We start from the raw sequence: 26,951 nt of genomic DNA, 5'->3' as shown, positions 1-26,951 counted from the left end.
AAGTTGTGGTAGTCCTAGTAATGCTAGTAGTAATAGTAATACTAATATTAGTAGCAGCAGTACAAGTAATTTTGTTTTTAGTTTTTACATGGCAGTGGGGTTAAATGACTTGCCCAAGGTAATTATTATGTGTCTGAGACCAGATTTGAACTCAGGTCCTCCTGACTCCATGACTGGTACTTTCTCCACTGCGCCACCTAGCTGCCCCTACAAGTAGTATTAATAGTAGTACTGGTACTACTAATAATACTGGTTGTAGTAGCACTGGTATTGTTACTAATATTAGTAAAAAAAAATTAAAAACAACAATAACATTAGTAGCTAACAAATATGTGTATCATTTATTATATGTCAGAAACCATGCTAATAATGTGCCTTATAATTAACAACTCATTTAAACAATTCTGGGGATAGAATCACAAAGGCTCATCTTCCTAACTTCAAATCTGACCTCAGATACTTCCTAGCTGTGTGTGACTTCCTGGGTAACTCACTTCACCCTCTTTGCCCTATAAAATGCACTGCAGAAGGAAGTGGCAAATAAATCCTGTATTCTTTACCAAAAGGGATCACGAAGAGTCAGAGGCAACTGAAAACAATGCACAACACTTCAAAGGGAGGTAGTTGTTTTTATCTCCATTTTTACACATGAGGAAACTGAGGCAGGCAGTAAAATGATTTGTTCAGGGTCACTTGCAAGTGACTGAGACCAGATTTGAACTCAGGTCTTCTGGACTCCAGTTTGCATCACGTAGGTACCTCCCAGAGTCTTCCTTTCCCAGTGCATTCTCGTGTTGACACATGTCAGGCTACAGAAAGTCAAAATGATGAAGTCCAAGATACCCTGAAATAGTATTTCATGGGATCAATGAAGAACTCATCTATTCATACATAGAACACAGATATGGAATCAGAGGGATGAGAATTAAGACTCTCTTACTCACTGGGGTATCATAGGGAAGTCTATTCAATGAACATTTCTTATACAGCTGTTCTAAGCTCCTGATGCTACATTAGGATTGTCCCGACAAGGGGATTTCTGGGGGCAGGAGGTAGACAAATACACAAGTCGACCACAAGTCCTATGGGGCAGTCAGAATTTGAATTCAGCTACAATAGAAAAGGCACTCTATCTTATGTGACCTACCTATGTGACCTTGAGCAGGTCATTTGACTCTCTGTGCCTTAGTTGCCTCATCTGTAAACCCTGCATTTCATCAATGTCAAGTTAAATAAATGAATGGGAAGAAAAGCTCTTTTTTTAAAAAGTTACCCTGATACAAATCACTTTTTTTTAATGCAAGGAACAGCTTTTGATTAAAAAATCTGCAAGCTAACTCCTTACCATGATACAATTACCTATTTCTTCATGCAAAAAGAACCTGGCAAGATGCCAACTCAGTATACAAGTTGGAGTATATCAGCATTTCCAAAGACAGTATGTAAATTCAGATTACTAACCCTTTTTTGCTTGGAATCCCTTCTCAGGAGACTTTTATCAAATTGTATTCATGTGTATTAAATTTCACTCCAAAGGCACCAATAACCATAAGCCAGTTGCCAAGTATCAAAATGATTTTCTTAAGCCAGCGTTCTTAAAGGAATCAGAATGGGGTTGTCAGAATTCAACTGCCAAGAGCCAGGGCTTCTCCTCCCCCAACACCCTACTTATGTGGCAGAACTGAGGGTTTAAGCAGATTATATATTGGGTATAAAGCTAGAGGATGGTCATATGTTGATGTTTGTTATGAACTAGTTGGAATGGTTGACAGCAAAATTAATGCTTGCAAATGACCTGGGCAGACAGAATAAGTATAAGATACTCTGCTAGAAGAGATGGTTAATGGTGAGTGGAGTCAAACTTGGGGGAGAAGGGTCATTCAAAAAAGAAAAAAAAAAACCTTGACTTTTCAAAACAAAAGCAAATTAAGTGTTCCATATTGAACATGTCCCCAGTTCTACAAGTCCAGGTGAAACATACAGTATTCAAGTCAGAAAACCAATAGCAAATAAGTGAAATCTGTCAACACAATAAGTTTGTCTTTTCTAGTCTTCAACTGGTAGATGGAGCTGATTAAACAAAAATCAAGGGAAAAAGACAACATAAATGGGATGTCAAAGAGCAAAAGTCTCTTTTTACAGAGTAAGAAACTAAAGCATGGAGAAGAAATGAGTCATAAAAGATTCAAAGTTGGTACAACTAGGTGGTGCAGTGGGTAGGGCACTGGTCTGGAGTTGGAGGACCTGAGTTCAAATCCAGACTCAGGTACTTGACACTAGTTGTGTGACCCTCTGCATGCCACTTAACCCCTCAGAAAAGATTCAAATTGCCAGTTGGAAGAGACATCAAAGGCACTGATTAAATTCAATCCCATAATTCTTTAGAGGACAAAAGTAGAGAGCCAGAAAGTTTGAGTGTGTTGCCCAGGATCACCTAGCACCTAAGTGCCTAAAAAAGGTGGGATGTGAACTCAGACATTTCCATGACTATGAACTCAGAAATGTAACAGATTCAACTACCAAGATGCCCCCAATGTGATAAAGTTCAATTGACTTTCCTGTCAATTATAGGGCCACAAATTTCTCTGAACAGAACAAAATGGTGGTCATCTAGAACATAAGCTACCCCATCACCCAACCAATTCAAGGGAATTTTTAAGCCAAAAAAGAAGCTCCCCACATGGATTTGAAGTTACAAGTGAACACAGACAAGAGGTCAACTCCCTCATCTTCCATATGTTTGAGCAAGAAAAGAAAAAGCTGGGGTGGGGGTGGGAGGCAGGGAGGGAGAGAGAGAGAGAGAGAGAGAGAGAGAGAGAGAGAGAGAGAGAGAGAGAGAGAGAGAGAGAGAGAGAGCGCCAGCCTCTGGGAATTTTCAGAGAGGAAATGATTACTATCTTTGAAAATATTTGAAAAGCTGTCTTATCCAAGAGGGATTCAAGACTTGTTCCCTTTGGCCCCAGAGGACAGAATTAAGAGAAATAGGTAGAGGTTTCTGGAAATATATATTTAAGCTTAAAACTTAGCTAACAATGAGACCTATCCCAAAGGGGAATGGACTGTTTTAGGAGTAACAGTGTTCCCCATTCTGGGAGGTCTTTAAGCAAAAAAGGAAATGGTCACCTTTGTATATGCTATGTAAGAGATCCCTTCAGGTATAGTTGGACCAGTTATGGGTGTGTGTGTGTGTGTGTGTGTGTGTGTGTGTGTGTGTGTGTGTGTGTGTGTGTTAATTCTGAAAGAGTGATGAAAGAGAAAGTGACCTTCAAGAAAGGCAGAATTAATTAAATAACTACAATGCTAAGCAGAACACAAAGATGATAAAAGCTCTATTTGCCCTCAAGGAGCTCACAATCCAAACTGGGAAACAACATATAAGCATTCAACTACTTACAAAAAAGATACCCAAAAGATAAATTGGATGTAATCTAAGAAGGAAGGCAAATAACAGTTAACTTACTCCTTCTCTATTAAAAGAGGAAAGAGATTAAAAATAAAGATTCCCAAGGACATCTAGCTTTAACTAATTCTAACCCTAATAAAAAAGGAAATTAGGCCTACTATATCTAACTATATTTTGCCAAAAGTCTGTTTAAAAAAAAGAACAAAAACAAAGCCATCAAATTCCATTGACATGATGCTCTTCTATGAAGTCTACTGTCATATAGGGGAAAATGCTATAAACAGTATTTTTGATACATACAAAATTTATATTGAATATTTTCAAGTGGAAAATACTGATAACACTGATTTTTTCCCTCAGAATCCTTCTTCATAACATGCCAAAGACTAACACTCTTTGGGAAATGTTGAAGTCAATCATGAAGTCAATATTTTAAAAAACTTGCTATCTTTCCTCCCAGACTTTCCTTCTTAAATTCTTTCTTGTGAGGGCATCACCATCCTTTCAGATAGTCAAATGTGCAGGCTAGGAGCCATCCTGACATCTTCATGATCCCATCACACTATATTCAATCCATAGCCAAGTCTTGCAAATATTATCTACACAACATCTCTCCTGCCTATACTTTGCACTCTAATAACACACAACACTGAAGTCCAGGCTCCCCTTATTTCCAGTCTCTTCTATCTCTAATTATTCCTCCACAGAATTACTAAACTGATATCTCTCAGCATGGATCAAGCCATGTCACTCCCTTGCTCTAGAAGCTTCATTGTCTCCAGAAGTCCTCCAGAATAAAATACAACCATTGGACCTACTTGCTCTTCTCCATCCATGTTCTTTCCCTTCTCCATAACTTAATACACTGTCCAAAGCCTTAAAAACCTTCCCTCATCACTTGATCCTCTTAGAATACCAAGTTTCTTCTAACAGTTAGATCAAATGCCACACTGACCTGAGGCAGTAGTGGGAAGAGGACTGCTTTACTGTCAGAAGACACAGTTCAGATCCTGGTTCCATTTCTTACCACTTTTGTGATCTCATATAAGTCACTTAAAATTCACTGAGCTTCCAGGTTAAATGACCTTTATGTGCCTCAGAGTTTAAAATCTAAGATCTTATGATGATCTGTGAGACATTTCTTGATATTTTGAGATGCTCAAGTATTTTCCTCAATGCCTTTGTGATTTTTTTTGTTTTTGTTTCATATTTAACCAAAAAGAATACAATTTCTTTGAAAACAGGGGGTCTTTGTATTGCCAGCATTTCACATAACGTGCTATCCACTGGAGGCCCTTCATAAATGATTGTTGACAGCAGAAAAAAATCAAAACTGAATAGTCAAGTTTTGTCCTAGAGAAATGTACCTTTCTCCCTCCTTTGCTAAGATAGTAGTCCATGGAAGTAGAAAACAACTCATATTTTGAGTGGTATGTTGATTAATATGACTGAGCTTTTCTCCCCATTCTTTCTTTTTTATTCTTATTTATAATGTTATGGCCCTGTGGTAGAAAGGGGGAAAAGATACAGGGTATGGGAAAATCAAGGCAATGTAAGAATTTTTTTAATTATTAAACTAACTGAATTTAAAATATATATTTTATATACAAAATGAAATCTGTTTATCTAGAGATAAGCCAGTTCAAATACTAAAATAATTTAGTGAATATCTAGGACTGAGAATAAACAAATTTTCTGTCCATGTACAAATGTCATTTTTTTTTTACTACATTGTCAGAAATAAAAGAGATTAACATCTGAAGGTACCCCTTAAACCATAGTAACTGACTGCCAAGGTAGGCAACTCAGAAGCAAGTAGAAGGAAACCACATGGGGATTAAAAATTTGCCACACATAATCCACAAATTGGATGATCCACGTGTGTCTCATCAAGAGTTGGCGATACCTTCTATGATATCACATCTGGCTCTATTTGGGTGTTGGGTTTTTTTTTTAATAAAAAGCTGCTGCATACACACACACACACACACACACACACACACACACACACAGACTTATTGAGGTGAAACCTTCAGATCAACAGACAGCATTGTCCATAAAACATACAGCGAATGAGTTCACTCTTGTGGAAAACTACTGATAAGGACAGCATCAAGAGAAGATAATCAGCTCCTCTACTTTCTTGAAAATTACAAGTTATTAAATATTAAACTTGTATGGTGAAAGTGAAAGTTCCATGAAAGATATGGCTCTAACTTGGAGGTTAAAAAGCCTGCCTTAAAATCTTACTATAGGAACTTTGTGATCCTGCTCAAGTCACTCATCTTCTATAGGCCTCTATTTCCCCATCTGTAAAATGGAGCACCACTTTTTTTAATGTATTACTTTTTTCACTGTCTTTTTCTTCAGGTTTCTCTTTTCTGGCGGGGAGAAGGTAAAGTTTGCTTTTACAAGGACTATTGTGGTGATGTTTTTCATAACTGCCCACTTCTAACCATTATTGAATAACTTGCTTTCTCAGTGAGAGGGATTAGGGTGGGAGGGAGGGAGGGAGAGAATTCAGAACTCAGTGTTTTGGAGGTGAATGCTAAAGCTTGTTTTGCATGAAGCTGGTAAAAATAAACAAACAAACAAACAAATAAATAAGCAAATGAATGAATGGAATGGAGTATTGATAGCACCCACCTCACTTGATAGATCTGAAGATCATATGAGATGGGGTTCATAAGGTCATCTGGAAAAGTACTATATAAATACTATTACTCTAATGAGTGGGTGGGGCAATGGATGAGGAAAAACAAGAAATGAGAGGACAGTGGGGTTTTTCCTCTGAGAATTATTTGAAAGTGGAAAGGAGAGGAGGGTTGGGAAAGGCTGTAAAGACAGTAGAGGCAACACTAGTAGTGCACCAGGTAGAACACTGACCTTGAAGTCAAAAGTAAGGAGTTCAAATTCAACCTCATACGCTTGCTATTTATTAGTTGTGCGACCTTGGGCAAGTCACCTAACCCTGACTGCCTCACATCCAGGGCCATATCCAGTCGTCCTGATTCTATTCTGACCACTGAATCCAGATGGCTCTGGGGGAGAAAGTAATGTTGGTGACTTTGCCCAGTTCCCCTCACTCAAATCAAAATCACATGCTTGTCATGGCATCAGCTCCCTAATGTCATGGTCTTCTTTAGGAAATGAGGAGGGGGCAGCTAGATGGCACAGTGGATAAAGCACTGGCCCTGGAGTCAGGAGTACCTGGGTTCAAATCCGGTCTCATACACTTAATAATTACCTAGCTGTGTGGCCTTGGGAAAGCCACTTAACTCCATTTGCCTTGCAAAAAAAAAAAAAACCTAAAAAAAAAAGACATGAGGAGGACTCAAGAAATGAGTAGGAGAAATGAGTCATAAAAGATTCAAAGTTGGGGTAGCTAGATGGCACAGTGGATAGAGTACCTGCCCTGGAGTCAGGAGGACCTGAGTTCAAATTTGGCCTCAGACACTTGATAATTACCTAGCTGTGTGACTTTGGGCAAGTCACTTAAACTCACTGCCTTGCCAAAAAAAAAAAAGGCATGAGGGACAGACATCCTCAACAATGCCAATTAATGTATTGAATAAGATCCTCTATACCCTGATGTCTTTCTCAGGTGAGTATATATATATTGGTGATCAATTAAAAAAATTAAAGATCAATGAATAAAGTCAAGTGAGTACCAACAAATCTTCCCAACCTGGCAAAAGTTAAGAATTCCTTCCACAAAATAACACAGGTATCTAGTCGACATAAGACACAGGAAATTATTTTTGTTCATTAAGGAGAATCAGGCAGGACCTTTGGATTTTGCAAAGCCTGCATTCCAAGAGTAGGCTAGTCTAGTGTGGTCCAGATCCAACCAGGTTCCTGAGGCATCTCTCTTGAAGTGGGGAGAGATGATAGAAAGCTCTGTCCTCTGTACTAGAGGAAAAGCTTGGGAACTTCAAAAAGTTGGAAGATTTGGACCTGTGGGTTTCAAGGGTCTCTGAGACAATAGGAGCTGAGACATGCCCCCCTCAAAAATGAGACACAAATCTCTTACAGTCTCCAGACTCTCCCAGGGAATCAACTCTCTGTACCAGGCAGTGAATTATGCCAAAGAGAAACTTGATAAGGACTCTGAGAAGGCAGAAAAAGACTTCCCACAAAGCTGGGAGTTACCCTTTGACCACATGGATTCTCTGAGTTGGAGCTTACTCTTTCCCAGGGATCTTTGGTATGCAAGAAGAGACTATAATCCCAGACTTTAGCCCGAGTTGGCAGAAGGGAGATTATTTTTATAACACCTGTCCTTTCTATACTTGCTTGGTAAATACCCTTTTGTAGAATCTAATTAACTCTGGTTGGCTAATTGATAATCAATGGGAACCACACCAGTTCCAGGTTTATGAGTAATAGTCCTAGACATACACCTTGAATTCCTCAGGGTTACCCCAAGATCTGAGAAGAGCAATCTGAATGTTCTTTCGGGCCACAGCCCATCAAATAGATGAGAGCTCAGAAGGAGCTCCAGAAGGGGGTCTAGACAAATATCAGGACTCCGTCTCTATAACTTAGAGCATCATTTTGAATCACTAATTCTCTGAGCTTTGGTGGCTTAATCTGAAAAAAAATGTAATAATTACATAGTAATAATGCCTTCAAATATATCTCACTGCTTTATTATGAGAGATCAAACAGATTATTATGTGAAAAAGCTTTGAAAATATATTTAAAGTACATACAATTAGAAAGTGTTATTTTAACTAGGAAACCTGTATGAACAAGATAAATACATGCCTAGGACACAGTAAAGACCAATAGAAACCATAGACCTATAGAAAGGAAACAACAAAGCCGTATGTCTCATAACCCTCTCTTTTTATAGTTGAGGAAACTGAGGCATTTTTGAAGTTATCTACCATGGACCAGGAACTTTGCTTAACCCTGGATACAATGAAAATATTAAACACTCGCCACCTTCAAGGGGCTTGTACTAATAGGAATAGGTATACATGTACACACATATGTTAATATTGGACATTTGTTTTCCATATATTTTATTATTCAAACCTCACACTAAACTTTTGAGGGGTATTATATGGGAAATATCAAAGTCCATTATACAGATGAGGAAAGAGGAACCAGGAGAAGTGACTGACCAAAAGTCCCACAACTAATGTCAAAGCTAGGATCAGAACTCAGGTCTTGGTGGTGCAGTTAGATGGAGCACTAGCCCTAGAGACTAGAGGCCCTGAGTTCATATCCAGCCTCAGATACTTAATAATTGCTTAGCTGTATGACCTTGAGCAAGTCACTTAACTCCACTGCCTTGCAAAAAAAAAAAAGAACTGAAGTTTTCTAAACTCCAAGATCAGCATTCTAGTCACTGAATCCCACAAAATGGGAATTTGAACTCAGGTCTTCTGACTACTCCAATCAGTGTTGCTTTCATTAGCATGCTACAAATGACAAGGAGACTGTCCCAGGAAGAACAGGAAAAGGAGAGCGGCCATGCTCCCCACATCGTTGTTGGCTGGACATCATGAGAAATCTTGGACTGTGGCCAAAGCTTTTATCAATTGAACCAATAAATGTTGCCAAGCCACAAAGCCTATTCCTTCTTTTAATAAGATTAAAATACATACACAAACAATTGGACTTTTTCTCCTTAGAAAACATGTGTTTCTTTTTTGTACTAAACATAATCAAATTTCTCAAAGAAAGACGGAGAACAATTTTGAGACAAGGAAAGCAGCCACAAGCTCTCACTTTGGAGGGTCCAAAGTAATTGTGGAAAGACCTAATTGGACTCATACACGCAAACAAAAACATTGCCAAGTGGGGCATTCATTCCTCTTCCACAAAGACACACACACACACACACACACACACACACACACACAATTTCTCTCTCTCTCTCTATCTCTCCATCTCTCACTCAAACTCTGGATATTTCGTTTCCATGATCCCATAGCACCGCTAAAGTATCATTGGTCAGAAGCAGTATTTGAAAGGCCCCTCCTTCCTGCTACTCCTGGGTAGGGATGGGGAGGCCACCACAGATTATTAAATGTTCTGCTGGCTCCTTGCTAAATGTGAGGCCTTCCACTTTGGTCTGGCCAAAATCACATTACAATTCCATTCCCTTCTGTTCAGTGGAGAAGAGTAGGGTATCTCAAGGCCCAGTGTTCAGCAGCAAAGGAGACAAGAGAGGAGATCTCCCCTGGAATTACTGGTTTTCTCCCTATTAGATAAGGAGTTAACAGGACAGCAGAGGGTTGGCTGCTCCAAAGCTTGAGGGGATTCAGGAGGGAGAGAAGCTGAAAGAGCATCAAAACATGGTCTTGCTGCACTAACCCTAATGTAGGAGGCCCTACCAGAGGAGAGAGTTGAGAAAGTCTGATTTTCCAAAAACTAAGTTCACAAAGTTTGTGGACACTTTAAGAGAAAAACAGCTATGGACAATTTCTTACATTTTCTTAATGTAGTGGGGTGGCGGGGGGAGACTTAAGAACAGGATTTGTGATTTCTCTGCCAAATGGCACAGCAAAGAGAGGCCAAGTCATGGAGTTAGGAGGTCAGTGGGCTCCACTCATGTTCCAGACATTGTCTAAATGTGTCACCCTAGGCAAGTCACTTAATAATTTAGCCTCGTCACCCTCATCATCATCACCATCAACATCGGTATAGCTATCATTTATACGTGCTTTATCAAGGGCAAGGATCAATTGTTGGTGTTTCTAGCAGAGCCTGGGTGGTTAACTGATTAACTGAATAAGTGAATGAATTAGATCCTCAACACTCTCCTGAGAGTAGGTGATATTATTATTCTCATCATATGAAAACAGAAACTGAAGCAATAGAGGGTAAGTGACTTTTACAGGGTCATGCAGCTAATGAAGACAAGGTCAAATATGAACCCAGTTCTAGATTCCAAGTCTAGTATCTACTCACTGCATGACCTAGTTGTCTGTATCACAACAGACCTACCTCACAGAGCTGAGTGGAGGCTCAAATGAGAAGCTTACTTTGTATATAGTGTTGTTCAGTCCTGTCCAACTCTCTGTGACCCCATATGGGTTTTTCTTGGCAAAGATGCTGGACTTGTCTGTCATTTTCTTCTCCAGCTCATTTTGCAAATGAGGAAACTGAGGCAAACAGGGTGAAGTGACTTGCCCAAAGTCACACAAGTGAGGAAGTATGTTAATCTTGTCTCTATTACTTAATTCTTGTGAGACAGTTGACAAATTATTTCATCTCTCTGAATCTCAAGTTTCTTATCTTTAAGATGAGGGAGTTAGCTCTTTAACCTCCTATTTCATTCCAAAACTTATCATCCTTTGATTCTATCCCAAAGTATTTTTTTGCTTTTTTTTGTAAGGCAATGAGGTTAAGTGACTTGCTCAAGGTCACACATCTAGGTAATTATTAAGTGTCTAAGGCCGCATTTGAACTCAGGTCCCCCTAACTCTGAGGCCAGTGCTCTATCCGCTGCCCCCAATGACTTGTTTTTTTGGGGAGTTTGCAAGGCAATGTGGTTAGTTGACTTGCCCAATGTCACACAGCTAGGTAATGATTGTATGAGGTGGGATTTGAACTCCAGTCCTCCTGATTTCAGGACTGTTCTCTATCCACTGCACCACCTAGCTAACCCTCCCCAAAGCATTTTAAATACTGGAGGAATACCCATTCCTTTATTTGCAAACATAATCTATGATCCAGATTCTACTTTTTGAGTCTCAGTTTCCTTGTCTGTAAAATGACAGGGCTGGCCTCTTAGAAGCCACTTCTTGTTTTAAATCTCTGATACTAAGTTACTATGACTTCAGACAGCAATCTCTGCCACTAACTTTCTCAAAAAAATATAAGGCCAGTACCTTATCATCTCTGAAATGGGGCCACAGGAATTTCTCGATCACCACTTCACAGAAATAGTAAGAGAACATAACAGTAAAGCATTCTGAGGCATTGTGGTAGTCTGGAAAGTGAATCTGAGAACAGAGGAACTGGGTTTTAATCACACTCAGTGTGAGGATTATCTGGGACGTAACTTCCCAAATGGGCAAGGGAATCTGTTAGACACTATTTCATCCATTCAGTGAATATTCTGAGACCCATTCATGGGTGGTGGGAGGGGAAGGCAGCTTCCCATATAAGCTCTCCTCCACTTTTTGCCTCTCCTTTGACAAATAACAATCAAATCTGCATATTATCATAGTTACAAAAGTGGACAAGAGCAAGTGAAGGACTAGTTGACCTGAACAATGTATCTAAATACCAGTAATGATCTAAACCTTAACTCCTTTCTCTGGCTATCAATGCCCATTTCTCTGTTACATTCCCTTAATAAAATGTAAACTCCTTGGGAACAGAAACTATATCACATATGCATGTACCCAATACATAGTAAACATTCAAGCACTCCATAAACATTTACTGACAGTTAGCAATTCAATTCAGGAGAAATCACAGCTCTGCAAAATATTGTTCCTGAATGAGGCCATGCCAAAGGCAGGATTCAAACTCAAGATCACTAACTCCAAATCCAGAACTCTCTTGGTAATTTGGCTTTAGATCCTAAGATTTTTGTCAGTTAATAAACAAGCATTTATTAGGTTGTTAGAAAATAAATGACAGGCGTATATGCTCAGCATCAGAGATTCAAAGACAAAAGGGAAAGAGTCGGCACTGAACAAATTTCAGGTATTTTTATTATGTCTGATCCTAATTAAATCTCCATGAAAGCACGTTCTACTTCAAGGCATAAGGCCACACACACACACAGCTCTGTCTCTATCAGGTAGAAGTAGAGTTATTTCTTCCTCCTCCTCACTGCTGGCATCAGTAACATACAGATGCAACACTTATGTCCTGAAAGTTTGGCTACAGTTCTCATCTGTACCCTTGATGAAATTATTCATCAAGGGGTAGAGTTCAGATTTTTGAGGCAGAAGACTCACATACATTTTACCATCACCACATTCCTAGGCAAATCAAGGTATTCCACCTTCCCTTTCCCTATCTCACCCAAGTAGCAAGCACTCACTTTGTTGTGCCAGGGGTTTGGGAGTGCAGACAAAGGTTTAATTGCCTCTCCAAACCTTCACTAACCTGCAGGAGAGATGGCCATTTTAGTTAAGCATTGATTTGTGTGGTTGACTAAGGAAGAGGGAGAACAAAAGCCATGGTTATAAAAAGAATAAAAAACCAAAAATGCCCTAAGCACAAGCTTCAAAAAAAACCATCATATAATATTTGATGGTTTCTTATCTTTTGAGGAATAGCAAAAAAGATACAAACCAAGAATAACAGAGCCCTCTTGTAACATATTCACATTTGCTGCTCCATTTCTCATTCCTATGCTATGCAAGACATGTGGTGGCCACTTTTTAAAAAGCTCTTGATAACTTTTGTTTTTTACAACATCAAGTTTCCGCCTAATAACACTCAAGCCTAAACAATAAAAATGGCCTAGAAAAAAGATTAAAACAAAAGTTCCCCAATTCAGTTAACAAAGGAATGCAACATTCTCCAAACTAGCTTGAACCTTATCATTTGGCAGCTATTATTACCATTAATTCACTAAATTTCTTTCCATTGATTGTATTGGTCATTGAGTCTATTGTTTTCTTATGTCTGTTTATTTCACTTTGTATCAGTTCAAAAGACTTCCCCAGTTATTCTGTGTTCATTCATTCAGAGTTCTAAACAAATAAAATAGAAAGTATCATTTTTTAATCATTCCCTCATCACTTTGTTTCCAATTCTGAGTTCTGATAGGAATTCAGCTCTTGCTGATTTAAACCCCAGCACTGCTGCAACCCACCTAACCTAGTTATGTTTGTTACCTTCTGTAGCTAGATGGTGCTGTGGAGAGAGTTGACTTGAGTTCAAATATGAATTCATACACTTACTAACCATGTAATCCTGAGGAAATTCCTTAAGCCTCTGCCTCAGTTTCCTCAACTACAAAGATGGGGTTCATTATAATATTTATTGCATAGGATCAAATGAGATAATATTCATAAAATCCATGGCCTGGCATATTGCATGTGCTTCATAAGTGATTACTGATTAAGGATATGGTAACTTAGATTCAAAGTAAAAATCTACTTTCAAAGTTAAATAGGTGATCAGGCATCTGAAGGAAAGAAAATCACAAAAAAGGAATATATTAATTTGTCAGAGAACAATGAAAATCAGGCCATGAGTAGTAAGGAAAGGGTTTTGGATTGAAAACAAGAAGGCCTAACTTCAAAACCTACCTTGCTACCTATGACCTATGTAACTTTGAATAAGTGAATGTCTCTCTGGGTAACTAAAAAAAATTGAAGGCATTGCACTAAACAACCTCAGAGTCCTTTCCAACTGGGACTCTATGACTGGTCTGAGATCACGGGCAAGCTGTGGAGCAGAGAAGAACAAGTGGAAGCAAATCTGAGCCTGTCCAGACTGGTGATTCGTCTAGTTATACAAATTATTCCTGGCTGCTTAGTGGTTTATCTTGACTGATGGCCACAGTCTTCATTAGGATCTGTTCATTGACTCTGCTAAAATTAGCTAATTGTGTCTGGCTTTACCCCTTGTCTCCAGAATTCATTTTTCAAGCTTAAAGACATTTTATATGTGCAAGGAATACTTTTTGGATACATTTAAATAAACATACCAGGGCCAAAACCCCCCAAGTGTGGGAGTAGAAAACTTAGTCGATTAGGGTTTTATGGACAGATTCCAGTGTGAGTCTCAGTCTCCTTCACACCAGAGAATAAGACATGTCATCCTGCAAAGGCCTTGAGTTCCTTAAGTATTATAGGAGGAAGAGGGATGTCCTTTCTGTACCTCATCTTTTGACTGAATCATCAATAAAAAAAAATTTGTGCATCACAGAATCACAAATTAAAAAGCCCATCTAGTTTGTTTGCATTTATCAAGCCCATATGATAAGCTAGGTCCTCTGCAAAGCAATTGGGACACAAGGAATTAAAAAAAAATTCATGTCTGAGAGGAGTACACATTCAAATGAGGAAAAATACCACCTAAAAGGCAGATAAAAAGGTTGAGGGTGGCATCTCCAGGCACACTGAAGGAAGAAGACTGGAAAATGAGCAGAACTCAGAGAGGAAAGAAGTTATAAAAATCAAGAACTCTAGAGGCAAGGTGATCCTCCATGGTAAAAATGCAACAGGAGTGGAGAAAAAAGTCTAGAGAGACAGGAGAGATCAGAGAGAGAGAGAGAGAGAGAGAGAGAGAGAGAGAGAGAGAGAGAGAGAGAGAGAGAGAGAGAGAGAGAAGGATTGAGCTGAACCTTTATTTTACAGATAAAGAAATTGAGACTTAGAGAGGGACTTGTTCAAATTTATACAAGTAGCAATAGAAGAGGCAAAATATGAAGCTACAGAAGAGATCATGGAGCAGTTAGATGGGGTACTGGGTCTAAAAGCAGTTAGATCTGAATTCTAATTGAACTCCAGATATTTACGATTTGAGTGACCATGGGTAAGTCACTTAACCATGTTTGCCTCAGTTTCCTCTTCTACAAAATGAGCTGGAGAAAAAAAATCACTGAATCACTCCAGTATCTCTACCAAGAAAACCCCAAACAAGATCATGAAGAGTTAGTTGGACATAACTAAAAACAATTAAAGGATCCCATGTCCTCTGACACTCTGGCCAATATTCATTTCTTATAATACTGAACAACAACATTTATGCATAAGGAAGAAAAAGAATTCAAAGTCATAATATGCATTTATATTTCACTTTCAACCTTGATTAGCAAACCTTTAGCTAAGGAGTCAAGGGGGGGGGGGGTAAGAAGGTCACATGTCTTCCATCCTCATCAATGGATTATTTATGACCTCTCCAAAGGTCAAAAGAGGCATGTCCATTATGAAGCCAACCACCTGGAAATGCTTTCATGTTGGATTCAAGTTGGGGTAGAGTCAATCTTTTCATCTGCATCAAAAGTGCAAAACAGTTTTGACAAAGTTTAACATTAATTTCTGTTCAATATTTTTAAAACAGATAATTCAGACGCCCAATTTTCAACACTCACTGGGAATTCTAATACTCGGCCCTCTGCCAAAGACCTTCCAGCATGCTCAATCATCTGTCTCCCTGTAATTCTTGCCCTTCACTGTTCCTTCTCTCACACATCTGAGGGGCATGTGATTTATATGATTTTCGTTTACAGAGACTCAAGGCAACTTTTCAGTCGAAAATTAAAATTCTAAAGTTGGGAGGTGGAGGCTGCTTTCCCCTCTTGCAAAAGACTAAGATTGGAAAGGGGGGGGGAACTGATGGAATAATAAAACACAGGTGCTTCCTTTCTAATTAAAAGAGAATTTTGCAGCTGCACGGCTAGTGAATCATCCCTTTAGGTTATTCTCGGTAGTCATAAAGTGCTGGGCTCAGAGCCCATATGTTTTTACAAAGTTAAATTCTTTGGATTTCAAAAAATAGTGCTGAAGATCAGGTAACTGACAGCATTTTCTATTTCTCAGTTCTCCTTGGAGACATGCTCATTATTTTATTTTTCTTTCTATTCATGTGTGTGTGTGTATGTGTGTGTGTGTGTGTGAATAAATACATAATATGTGAGAAGCAGCATTGCAAAGTACAAAGAAACCTGCCCTCAAAGCCAGGAAGACCTGGGTTCAAAGCCTACTTCTTTTATATACTTGTTCTGTGACCCTGGACAAGTCACTTAACCACCAAGTACTCACACTAAGATTGTAAAAGGATTTTCCTCATCCAAAAGATCTCTAGGTTATTGAAATAATATCCCATATATAAGAGAAAGGATGGTAGAAGAGTCATACAACTTTTATGCAGTGGGAACCAGAACAAACCGAGGTCAAATTAGGAGCAGCAAAGTATCACAGTGGATATAGCACTGGCCCTGGAGTCAGGAGGACCCAAGTTAAAATATGGCCTTGGACACTTAATAGCTGCCTAGCTGTATGACCTTGGGCAGTGGGACCCAAATGTAGAGAGTGTATTTTGAGTCAGTGTGAATAGAATCAAATTCTGTCTCTGGTACTGACTTACTTACAATTAAATCATATGATGGACCTGAAGCCAAGAAGACTAGAGTTCAGATCTTGACTTGGACTAGCAGTAAGATCTTGGGCAAGTCACTTTACCACCTTCAGATTCTGTTTCATCATCTGTAAATAGGTGTGATATTAATAGCACCTATTCACAATCTTACTGTAAGGATCCAATGAAATAATCTATGGAACAGTTACATAAATGCAAGCTATCATTACTACTAATCCTTTACCTCTCTAAGTCTTAATTTCTTCATCTGTTAGATGTAGAGATTAAATTAGCCCATTAAGTCCCTTCTAGTTCTCCATCTAGGGTCATTTGAAGCATCCCTTCACCAGAGGCATCTCTTTTAGCATTCTGTGTTTCCATTTTGTAATGCTGTCTGTATAGCTCCAAAATGTGGGCTTTCAGCTTTCAATTTGACCTTATATGTGTTTTGGAAACACCACCCATGGTCCCCAAGACTGGGGTATTTTTGTCCTGAGCTGTTTGGCAACAAAGAATTAGTTGTTTGATAGTTAAACAGGTCAGTTTAGGGGACACAGAGTTCCAACTCAGTAAATAGCAGTGTTCAAAGCATTCTTCTCTTCTCCAACCTCTTCCATACTCTCCCCCAAATAAGAAGATGGAAAATGAAAAGAGGGAAATTCATTAAGAGTCAAGGACAAAAGCACTATGTTGAAAATAGGTCGGGTAAATCATTGCTGTAGCCCAACACCAACAAATAAAAGTTCTAAGGGAGCTATTGAAGGAAGCTGATTAGAGAGTCAGTAAATTATTCCCTCTTTCCAATGCATTTATATTTTCACAGAGCAAAAATGTGTCCACCGAGGCATCACCTAGGAAACCAAATAATAATATAAGTATTGATTGGAAAATATCAATGAGTTTTCACTATTCTTACTGAATAAAATTTCATCAGCTTTTTCCTGAGAGAGTTGAATTAATTTTTTTGATTTTGTATTTATATTTTAATAGATGAAATGCTGATCTTTCAGACTGAACATTTAAATGCACAGAAAAGTCATATTTCATCTCTTTATTTCCCAGAATGCACCAAGAGAGAAAAGGCTTCTAGGCTCTTTGAGATTACATTCTCAACATTGATTCTAACTATTTTTCTATCTACCTATTTTTCTTTTTATCTATCTATCACTCTATCTATCTAGTCTAGCTGTTTAGCCCTCTGAGTCTCACCAATTTGGGTGTTTGAAAAAAAAGAAATGTTTTTCTCTCTGTTGAGCCAAATTCTCAGACTCCTAAAAGGAACAGTGCCAAAACAACCTTCCTCAAAATACCCTCATTTCACCCCTCCCACTCCTAACACTCCCTTCAAGCCTACTGAACTCAGTCCAAACTCCTAGGCTATGTATTTTAGGCCTTGTGTCAAATGGTCCTTACTACAATTGGCCTTCTCCAATTCTACTCTTCATTGCTTGCCACCTGGGCCCCTCTCAACAGAGCTTGCTTATGGTCCCCTAACCTGCTGATTTTCATTCTGGGTCTTAGTTGCTGCCTTTCTTCCCACCTGGAAGGTTCTCCCCTTTCTCTGCTAAGTCACATCCCTTAACCACATAAAAAGTTGGGCTCCCTAAAGGGGAACAATCTGTTGTTTAACCATAAGTCAATGACCCACAAAAAAAAATCAATTTCTCAAGACACTCAAAAATTGTTCTTCCCAAGCTGGTTCTTAACAAAATATAAAAATCTACTTTTTAGAAAAGACAATAAATGTAATGTTTATTTTTTAAAAGTTTGATGAACATTAAAAGTGCTGTTCTCATCCTTATTATGTCCGTAAGGGCTATAGAAAGTAAAAAATGAAAGAGGAATATAAAAGGAAAAGTAAGTGAATATATAAGAGGGCAAAACCTAGGCACTTGGAAGAGACAGGAATGAGGACAAAAAGAGACCCAATAGGTTTTATGAGTAAATTTTTTTTGACAAGTTCAATTTCATTATGGACTGTTTAACATAATCAACTTGATTATTTCACAGTATTATTATTCTGGTATAATATAATATTTTGGCATGACCTCTCCTAGGCTTCCCACATCATTTCACATGACTTCATATTAGTCTTTCCAGCTCTTTCTGAAACCACCTATTTCATCATTTCTTATATTACATGCAGCTATAATAACTTATTCATCCATTAGCATATTAAGGCATCCCCTCAGTTTCCAATTCTTTGCTACCACAAAAAAGATGCTATAAATATTTCTGCATATAAAGAAATTTTCCCCAGTAAAGAAAAGATCTCTTTGTGTCATACAAATGGATTTAAGCATATTCATAATTTAATAGCTTTTTGAGGCATACTCCCAAATAGATTTCCAGAATGACTGAATCAGTTCACAACCCTACCAATATGGTACACTAAACTACCTGTTTTCTCCCAGCCCCTCCACCATTTGTCATTTTCTGCTTTTTGCCAATTTAGCTAATCTGATGGACGTGAAATACTATTTTAGAGTTGTTTTAATTTACATTCCTCTGATTATTAGTCATTTGGAGCATTTTTTATTTGACCATTGACAGATTGGATTTTTTCATCTGAAAACTTCCTATTTATACACTTAACAACTATAATTCTTTGCATTTGAAAACATAATTCCAAGAAGCACTCTGAAGGTTCAAAGCCTTTTATCATATTAAAAAAAAGTTAAGAATCCCTTGGCTAGAAGTAAGCTACTTCTTCCAAGCCAGGTAATCAGATGACTCCTTTATATTAATTCATTGTCTAATGTGTTTATAAAGATGATAACCTTATTTGGCACACTATCCATAGGATATCCCAAAAGTCTAGGTGTAGTTACCTTTAAACTAAGTTAACTTAGTTTACTTACACAGTTAAACATAGTATCAAGACTTTTGTGACACCCCATATTTATAGATCTAAAGATGGGAAGGGACCTCTAAGATTATATATTCTTTTATAAGTGAGGAAACTGAATTAAAGCCAAAAGTTAATTGAACAAGGTCATACTTAAGTTCACAATGTGCCTCCTCCCAACAGATGCTACACATGATTATAGAAATAATGTTTTTGGTTTCTTCATTCTTAGGACAAAGCATAGTGCTCTGCTCACACTAAGCACTGGAGCAATGCTTAGTTCTACCTCATTAGGTATTTCATTCTCAGCAAAGCTTCTTAGTATGGAAAGAGAAGCTATTTGTTGTGGAGCCCGAGGCAACACATTATCAGCAGATGTGGACAGAAGCACAGACAAAATGAGAGGTGCCCATCTGGCTGACCCCATCCCCTACCTGTACCCCAAAGCTATTGTCCAGCATCTCCAGTCCAGCGCAAGCAAAATTCCACCTGACAGTAATATTCCTACCTATCATCAAGTAAAGGCAAGGAAAGAGAAAGACACTTGACCTTGGAGTATAGCTTCAGAGCTTGAAGAGAACTGAGGCCATTCAACAAAACACCCTCATTTTACAAAGGAACAACCTGAAGTCTCCCAGTCTAAATAAATACCCTTTGTCTCCCATTTTACTCAATTCTTCCAAAGAGGAGGGCATGAGGGAAATCTTTACACCCAAGTAGCAATAGCAGTAGCGGTAATAGTAGTAATAATAGTAGTAGTAGCAGAAGGAGGAGCAGCAGAAGCAGGAGGAAGGAGGAGAAAGATGAGGAAGAGGAGCTGTCTGTCACTATGCTGAGTGTTTTACAATGATTACCTCATTTTACCCTCATAGCAACCTGGGAAGACAGGTATTGTTAACATCTCCATTTTACAAAAGAGGAAACTGAAGTAGACAGAGGTTATAATGATTTGTCTAGGATCACACAGCTAATACGTGTCTGAGGCAGGATTTAAATTCAGATCTTCCTGTCTCCAGGTTCAGTATTTTATCCCAGTTGTTTCTAGAGTATTCTACTGAAAAGCAATGGACCATAGTAGCAAATGTGGGAGATTCCAAGGAGAGAGGGCTAAGTTCCAATCTTATCAGCTGGTCAAATTCCAACTTCTCCAGATCTCAGTTACTCTATTGAGGGAGAGTAATAACATTTGCCCTATCACTTCCCCAAATAGACTGCAAAGTGTTCTGCAAAGTGTTCTTTTTTCACATTCAATTTCAATCTATGTTTAGCATGATTACAAATGTAAAACCTATATCAAATTGCTTTCTGGGGGGGGGAATGGAAGAAAAGGAGGCGGGGGGGAATGTAAAATTCAAAACCTTGCAAAAAAAATGATTGGTAGAAACTACCACTGTGTAGTTAGAAAGACAAATAAAATATTTATATAATGGGGGGGGGGAGCCTTGTTTCTAGTCTGCTCCTTCAAACAATTCTGGTCTGTGACCTGGGAAAGTTCCCTAATGATGCGGACAACTCTCTAATATGATAGCAACTGGGGAGTTGATACAAAGGCATGGCCTATGCAGATGTTATCACAGATCCAGGCCCACTCCTCCCCACCCCAATCAGTTCCAAGGCATGGATTTGACTGATACTTTGGCTCCTTTCCAATGTCCAACCAAACCCTATTTTCATTGGCTTGACACAGACAGTATAGGGCAATGTCAGATAAAACCTTAAAAAATTGGCTCCTCAGCTCAGTAGAAACTTCACCAATGATAACAATAACTGACACATGACCCTTGAAGGTTTGAAATATTATCTTATTTGATCCTCACAGCAATTCTGGGGCAGCGCTAAGGCCATTTTGCTCTTGAAACAAAATCCCCAAGTTTCTATAATTGCACAGACAATGCAAACACAAGAACATTGGTTCTACTTTTAAATCCCCCTCAGACTTCTCCACCATGACTTTCTCACACTAGTGGGAAATGATATACAAGTTCTTGCTTTACAGAATAAACAGATTTCACACTTGCCCACTGAGGGGTGAGGGGTTTATTATCTACAAATATCAGAGGGAAACCTGCAAGCTCAAGAATACAAAGTGTCTGAAGCCAAATTTGAAACTAACTTGCCCTGATAGCAAGATCAGGATTTCCATGCATTATATTATGCTGCTGCATTCCAACTTTATCTATAATGGGGGTGGGGGGTGGGGGTGGCATTTTTTGGTTAGAACTGGGTGTACATATCAATGTCTATTTCACATTCTAACTCTTAGCCCAGATGTTGAATTGATTGAGCTGTGCTGCTTAATAACCACCTTATGGGATAATTGTCCTTCAAGGTGCTTCTATCCCAAGGGAGACAATTTTAGCATGGAAATATTGGAAAACAATGTATTCACAGGAACACTGGCTCTCGAGTAGGAAGACCAACCTTCAAAACTCCTTACCATCACCATTACCATCATTATCACCACCACTACCATCAACATGGTCATTATTTATATCACATGATTACCCCCATTTTACAGGTGAGGAAACTGAGGCACATAAAAGCTGGATCAGACAGCTAGTCAAGTATCCAAGGCAGAATTTAAACTCAAGTCTTTCTAACTCCAGGTCCAGAACTCAATTCACTGTGTCACCTGGATAAAGTATGTGACTTTGGACAAACAATTCCACCTCCCTGGACCTGAGGGGGTTGAAATAAATAGCCCTCTGAACTCACTTCTGGCTTCAGATCTATGACTCTTATGCAAAAGTGAGATCAAAATGCAAAATACAGACAAGAGGAGATTTATAGAACTGAGAGTTTGTCTTCAAGATAAATTCATCTACAAAGAAGAGATTATGTAGTCCGTTTGTTCCAAGATATGGGGAGGGTGTGTGTGTGTGTATGTGTGTGTGTATATGTGTGTGTGTGTGTGTGTGTGTGTGTGTGTGTGTAAGACAGTCATTAAGACCCAAACAAAATATTCAAGAACAGAGTCCTGGCCTTTGTTTCTGCTCAACATTAAGCAACCCCCCCCACCGCAAACCCACAAACACTTGGTTTTTCTCTTACAGCTATATAAGACACGTCAGGTAAAATTGTGGATCCCTCTTTTCCTGCCAAAACCCATCATCTTCTGTCACTTCTTTTATACAGGAAAGATTCACTCCCCTCAAGTCTTAGCAAATACTTTTCAGACCATCCTTATAGTATTATTAAATGTGGTGGTGCACTTATCCCTCCCCTTAAGAGGCAGAAAAGCACATACTAGGCCAAGGTTGCCTTAGTGATAGAGATGATGAGGTCCTGACCTAGTGCTGGGCTATGTGAGGAGAGAGAAAGCTATATGTTCATGTATGTGAGTGTTCGGGGGTAGAGGGTACTATCTTGGACATGTTGAAACTGAGATGCCAGTAGGCTACCCCATTCAAGATATCCAACAGAGAGTTGGTTTTCAATATTATAGAGCTCAGGAGAGAGACTATGGATGGATACACAATCTGGGAATCAAGTTTATAGAGATGATAAGTAAAGGTATGAGAGTTAATAAGATCACCAAATGTATGCTCGAGAGCACACACACACACACATACACACAGACAGAGTCATAAAAACCTAGAGGACAGAGTTTCTAGGAGGAAGTGATCAGTAATGACAAATTTTTCACAGATTGAGAATGATGATGATGATGATGATGATAATGATGATGATGATGAAGGTCATCAGATTTGGTGATTAAATGATTAAGTTATGGGTTGTGAGTAAAGGAAAAATATTATGACAGTTTCACTCCAGTAATAGGATCCTAGGAAAGCTATAACTGAATAGATAATGCAAACCTGCAAACTTTGGTTACACATTGAAATCCAGTCCCAAATTCAATGTGGCTTCAGTACAAGTGGTGTAAAGCTGATATAAAGTATCTAACTTACAAAGATAAATAGTCCCAGAACAGTTCAGTATAAATTAGATTTTATTATCAGATCATATTTTCCTGTTTATATTCTGGTTTATAGTCTAATTTCAAAGATGTTCTATCTTAATTCATCATTTGTCATTTAAATTCATAGTACAGAATATTGAGATTTCATAAAGGAGGGACCAAATGTAATGAAAAGCTTTAAGACAATAATTCTAACAAGATCTGATCTATCCTTTTAAACCTTCTTCACTGAGTTAATAAATGCATTCAGTTAATTAATAAATTCATTAAGCACCCAAGGTCTAAAAGGGTCTGCCTCCAACATTTACATTTATTAGCCTGTGACCCTGGGCAAAGTATTTCTTTGTTTTCTCCCAAGTATTTCTTTGTTATTTCCCCCAATAACCCCCACATCTACTTCTCAAGTTATTGTGAGGCTCCAATGAGTCTTTTTTTTTTGCAAGGCAATGGGGTTAAGTGACTTGCCCAAAGCCACACAGCTAGGTAATTATTAAGTGTCTGAGGCCAGATTTGAACTCAGTCCAATGAATCTTTTGGTAATAATAAATACTCCAAAAGACAACATAAACTGGGGGTATGAAATATTTATCAATATTTAGAATAGAAGAAAGCCTCCTTAACTTCCAGTACTAAATAATCATAATGATTACATGTTAAGTATAATAAATTTGAGGAAGCAAAGAAAAAAAAGTAAATCAAAGCAGGGTGGGGGAAAGTCCAGGAAAGGTTTTGTATATGGTATGTTTTCCCTTGTAGAAAGCAAACTCCTTCAGGTTAGAGGTTGGTTTTGGTTTTGTCTTTTATCTCCCTAGTACAGGGACTTCATTGCAGTTAGATTTACTGAAACTGAACTGTGATTTACTGAACAATGCCATGAGTCAGGGACTATAGCAGGTACTGGGGATAGAAAAATGCTAGTTTGTTGATTGACAACAATGCACTGGAGAAGAGAGAGAACACAGCATATACACATGTAAACCCAAATTACACCCAAGTAATATAATAGTCAAGCACTTGAATGCTAACAAGTAGTTGGGAGCAGAGGATGACAAGAAGAGGAAGCCAATAGGAAGAGTGAAGGAGGTGCATTCTAAGCATGGAGGAACACATGAGAAAAGTAAGCTACATATAGGTGACCTTTTGAAAAAAAAAAAAGGAACATGGATTGTCAGGACATGGTCAGGGAAGTATTCCAAACCCCATAGTGACACCATATGATATTTTAATGAAATATCCAGGAAATATCCAGGAAAAGGTAAGTGTATGTTGGTCATAGTTAGCTACTTTGGAAAAACTGTCCTAAATTGCTATAAACCTACAGTTTCAGGTTCTATCAATTTCTAAAATGGATTTCAGGTGCATCAAATATTGCTGGGAAAAACTACATTTTTCTCCTGCAAGAGAGCACATTTGATATATGTATCATTCATTGGAAAGAAATTATTGCATGAGGCTGGAGTGTCCCATGCAGTCATATGGCTGAGATCTGCAAGGGTCTGAGTGAACCACCCTGCATGGTTGCTATTTAGTCATTCAGTTATGTCTGACTCTTCGTGACCCTGAGAACTTATCCATGGAGTTTTCCTGGTAGAGTTATTGGAGTGGTTTTCCATTTTCTTCTTCAGCTCATTTTACAGATGAAGAAACTGAGGCAAATGGGATTAAGTGACTTACCCAGGGTTCCCCAGTTAGTAAGAGTCTGAGATTGGTTTTGGACTCAGATCTTCCTGACTCCAAGCTTAGCACCCTATCCAGGACACTGGAGGGGTTGGCCACTTCCTTCTCCAGCTCATTTTACAGATGAAGAAACTGAGACACACAGGCTTAAGTGTCTTGCTCAGGATCATTGGGGTTTGTCTTTTGTTTTTGAAGATCATGACATCAGGAAGGTGAAGCCATGACAGGTATATGAGTTTAAGTGAGAGGATTCTGTGCAAAGCCACCAGCATCACTTTCTCCTCCAAAGTCATTTGGGTCCAATGTCAGATATCCTTGCTCAAGGTCACGCAGCTAGTGTCCAAAGCTAGATTTGAATTCAGGGCTCCCTGACTCCAGACTTAGCATTCTATTACCTTTTGCTTTTCTTTGTATTCTAAGCACACAACACAGTTCTTGGCACAGAGCAGACATTTAATCAGTATTAACTGCCTGACTGACTTATCAACCTACTTCTCTTTCTTCCCTGAAAAGGTGGGGGTTCAAAGGTATGGACTAGGGCATACACTTTCAGGCTCAGTTGATATGTCAGTTTTGCTGAACTAATTTTTTTTAATCCTCTCTACAATTTTTTTGTCACAAGAAGTGATTCTCTAAGGATGGGAAAGGGGAAAGTTCTATTAAGAAATGATGGTAATGTAAAAAAAATAAAGGAGCAGTAAAATGTAAATATCTTTTTATATATATTCCTTATTAAAGCAGCATCTTCCCAAGCCTGGAGGGATTTCCATGAACTGATGCTGAGCGTGATGAGCAGAGCCAGAAAAACATTGTACACCCTAACGGCAACATGGGGGCGATGATCAACCTTGATGGATTTGTTCATTCCATCCAGGCAACAATCAGGCACAATTTGGGGCTGTCTTCGATGTCATCTGTATCCAGAGAAAGAACTGTGGAATTTGGGGCAGGTAGGTGGCACAGTGGATAAAGCACCAGAAGTGGAGTCAGGAGTACCTAGGTTCAAATCCAATCTCAGACACTTAATAATCACCTAGCTGCGTGACCTTGGGCAAGCCACTTAACCCCATTTGCCTTGCAAAAACCTAAAAAAAAAAATTTAAAAAAAAATTTAAAAAAAAAAGAACTGTGGAGTTTCAACAAAGACCAAGGACTATTACCTTTAATTTAGAAAATAAACTGATATTTTATTGTCTGATCTTGCTATCTCTTATACTATATATATATGTGTGTGTGTGTATATATATATATAGATATATGCATATCTATATATATATGTAAAGACTAACAAACTGCTTTCTGTGGGGGGTGGGGGGAGGGAAGTAAGATTAGGGGAAAAATTGTAAAACTCAAAATAAATAAAATCTTTTTTTTAAAAAAGCATCTTCCCAGTTCTTTAATACCACTATCTGGGGTCATTCTCCTTATTTATACATGCTTGCCTTCCCTAAAAATAAATCTTGACTCTTGGAGAATTTATTGAGAATCTCTAAGCTAGAAAGAGACCAGGTTTCCATAATGAGATTGGGTCTCCCCATAATGACTTCACACAGAACACTACAAGTGAGGTTTAAAAATCAGACCTGCCACTTTAAAAATATGTTATTGCGGTTCTAGGAGTTTCTGGCCAGAAATCAAGGTAGCATATCTCATGAAGACAGATCTCCACTACATCAGTATTCTAAAGAAGCCATCATTTTCTGGATAGAAATCATTACAGAGGCATTCAACAATCAGGGTCATGGTGAGGACTTCCAGCCCTGTCTGGGGGTACAGCACAGAACTCAAGGGAAGTGTTCAGATTAAAAAATGTTTGGCATGTTAATGAAGAAATACAGTGAGAAAACCATGGTCCCATATGGAGAATAGGAACAAAATGATTCATCAGAGCATCAGATTAGATAGAGAGGCAAAAGAGTAAAGTTAAAATCAACCTCTATTACAAGCAGACCCCTTAATCCTATTGTGAAGTAACAAGATTACAACTGCAGATCTCCCAGGGCCTCCTTCCCCCTTCTGCCCAGTCTTATACAGATAAGAAACTGAGGCCCACAGATGGCCCTCATAGGATTATAAATTTAAAGCTA

General features: G+C 38.5%; 1 protein-coding gene across 20 annotated transcripts in view; it reads right to left on the bottom strand.

Annotated features, from left to right (window-relative positions):
* Positions 1 to 26,951, bottom strand: part of MAGI1 (membrane associated guanylate kinase, WW and PDZ domain containing 1) — a 682,760-nt gene that overhangs the window by 545,461 nt on the left and 110,348 nt on the right. For 3 of the 20 annotated variants that reach the window (XM_074198803.1, XM_074198801.1, XM_074198802.1), the window contains one exon: positions 1 to 26,951. This exon is cut by the window's left edge and continues 7,025 nt beyond it; it is cut by the window's right edge. The exons of the other annotated variants lie outside the window; for them this stretch is intronic. The gene's annotated coding sequence lies outside the window, so the exon portion shown is untranslated. 20 annotated transcript variants of the gene reach the window in all.

The sequence above is a fragment of the Macrotis lagotis genome, chromosome 8, assembly GCF_037893015.1.
Source record: "Macrotis lagotis isolate mMagLag1 chromosome 8, bilby.v1.9.chrom.fasta, whole genome shotgun sequence".
In the NCBI taxonomy this organism is placed as follows: Eukaryota; Metazoa; Chordata; class Mammalia; order Peramelemorphia; family Peramelidae; genus Macrotis; species Macrotis lagotis.
The sequence above is the reverse complement of the archived record's forward strand: the minus strand, read 5'-3'. Positions and strand labels throughout refer to the sequence as shown.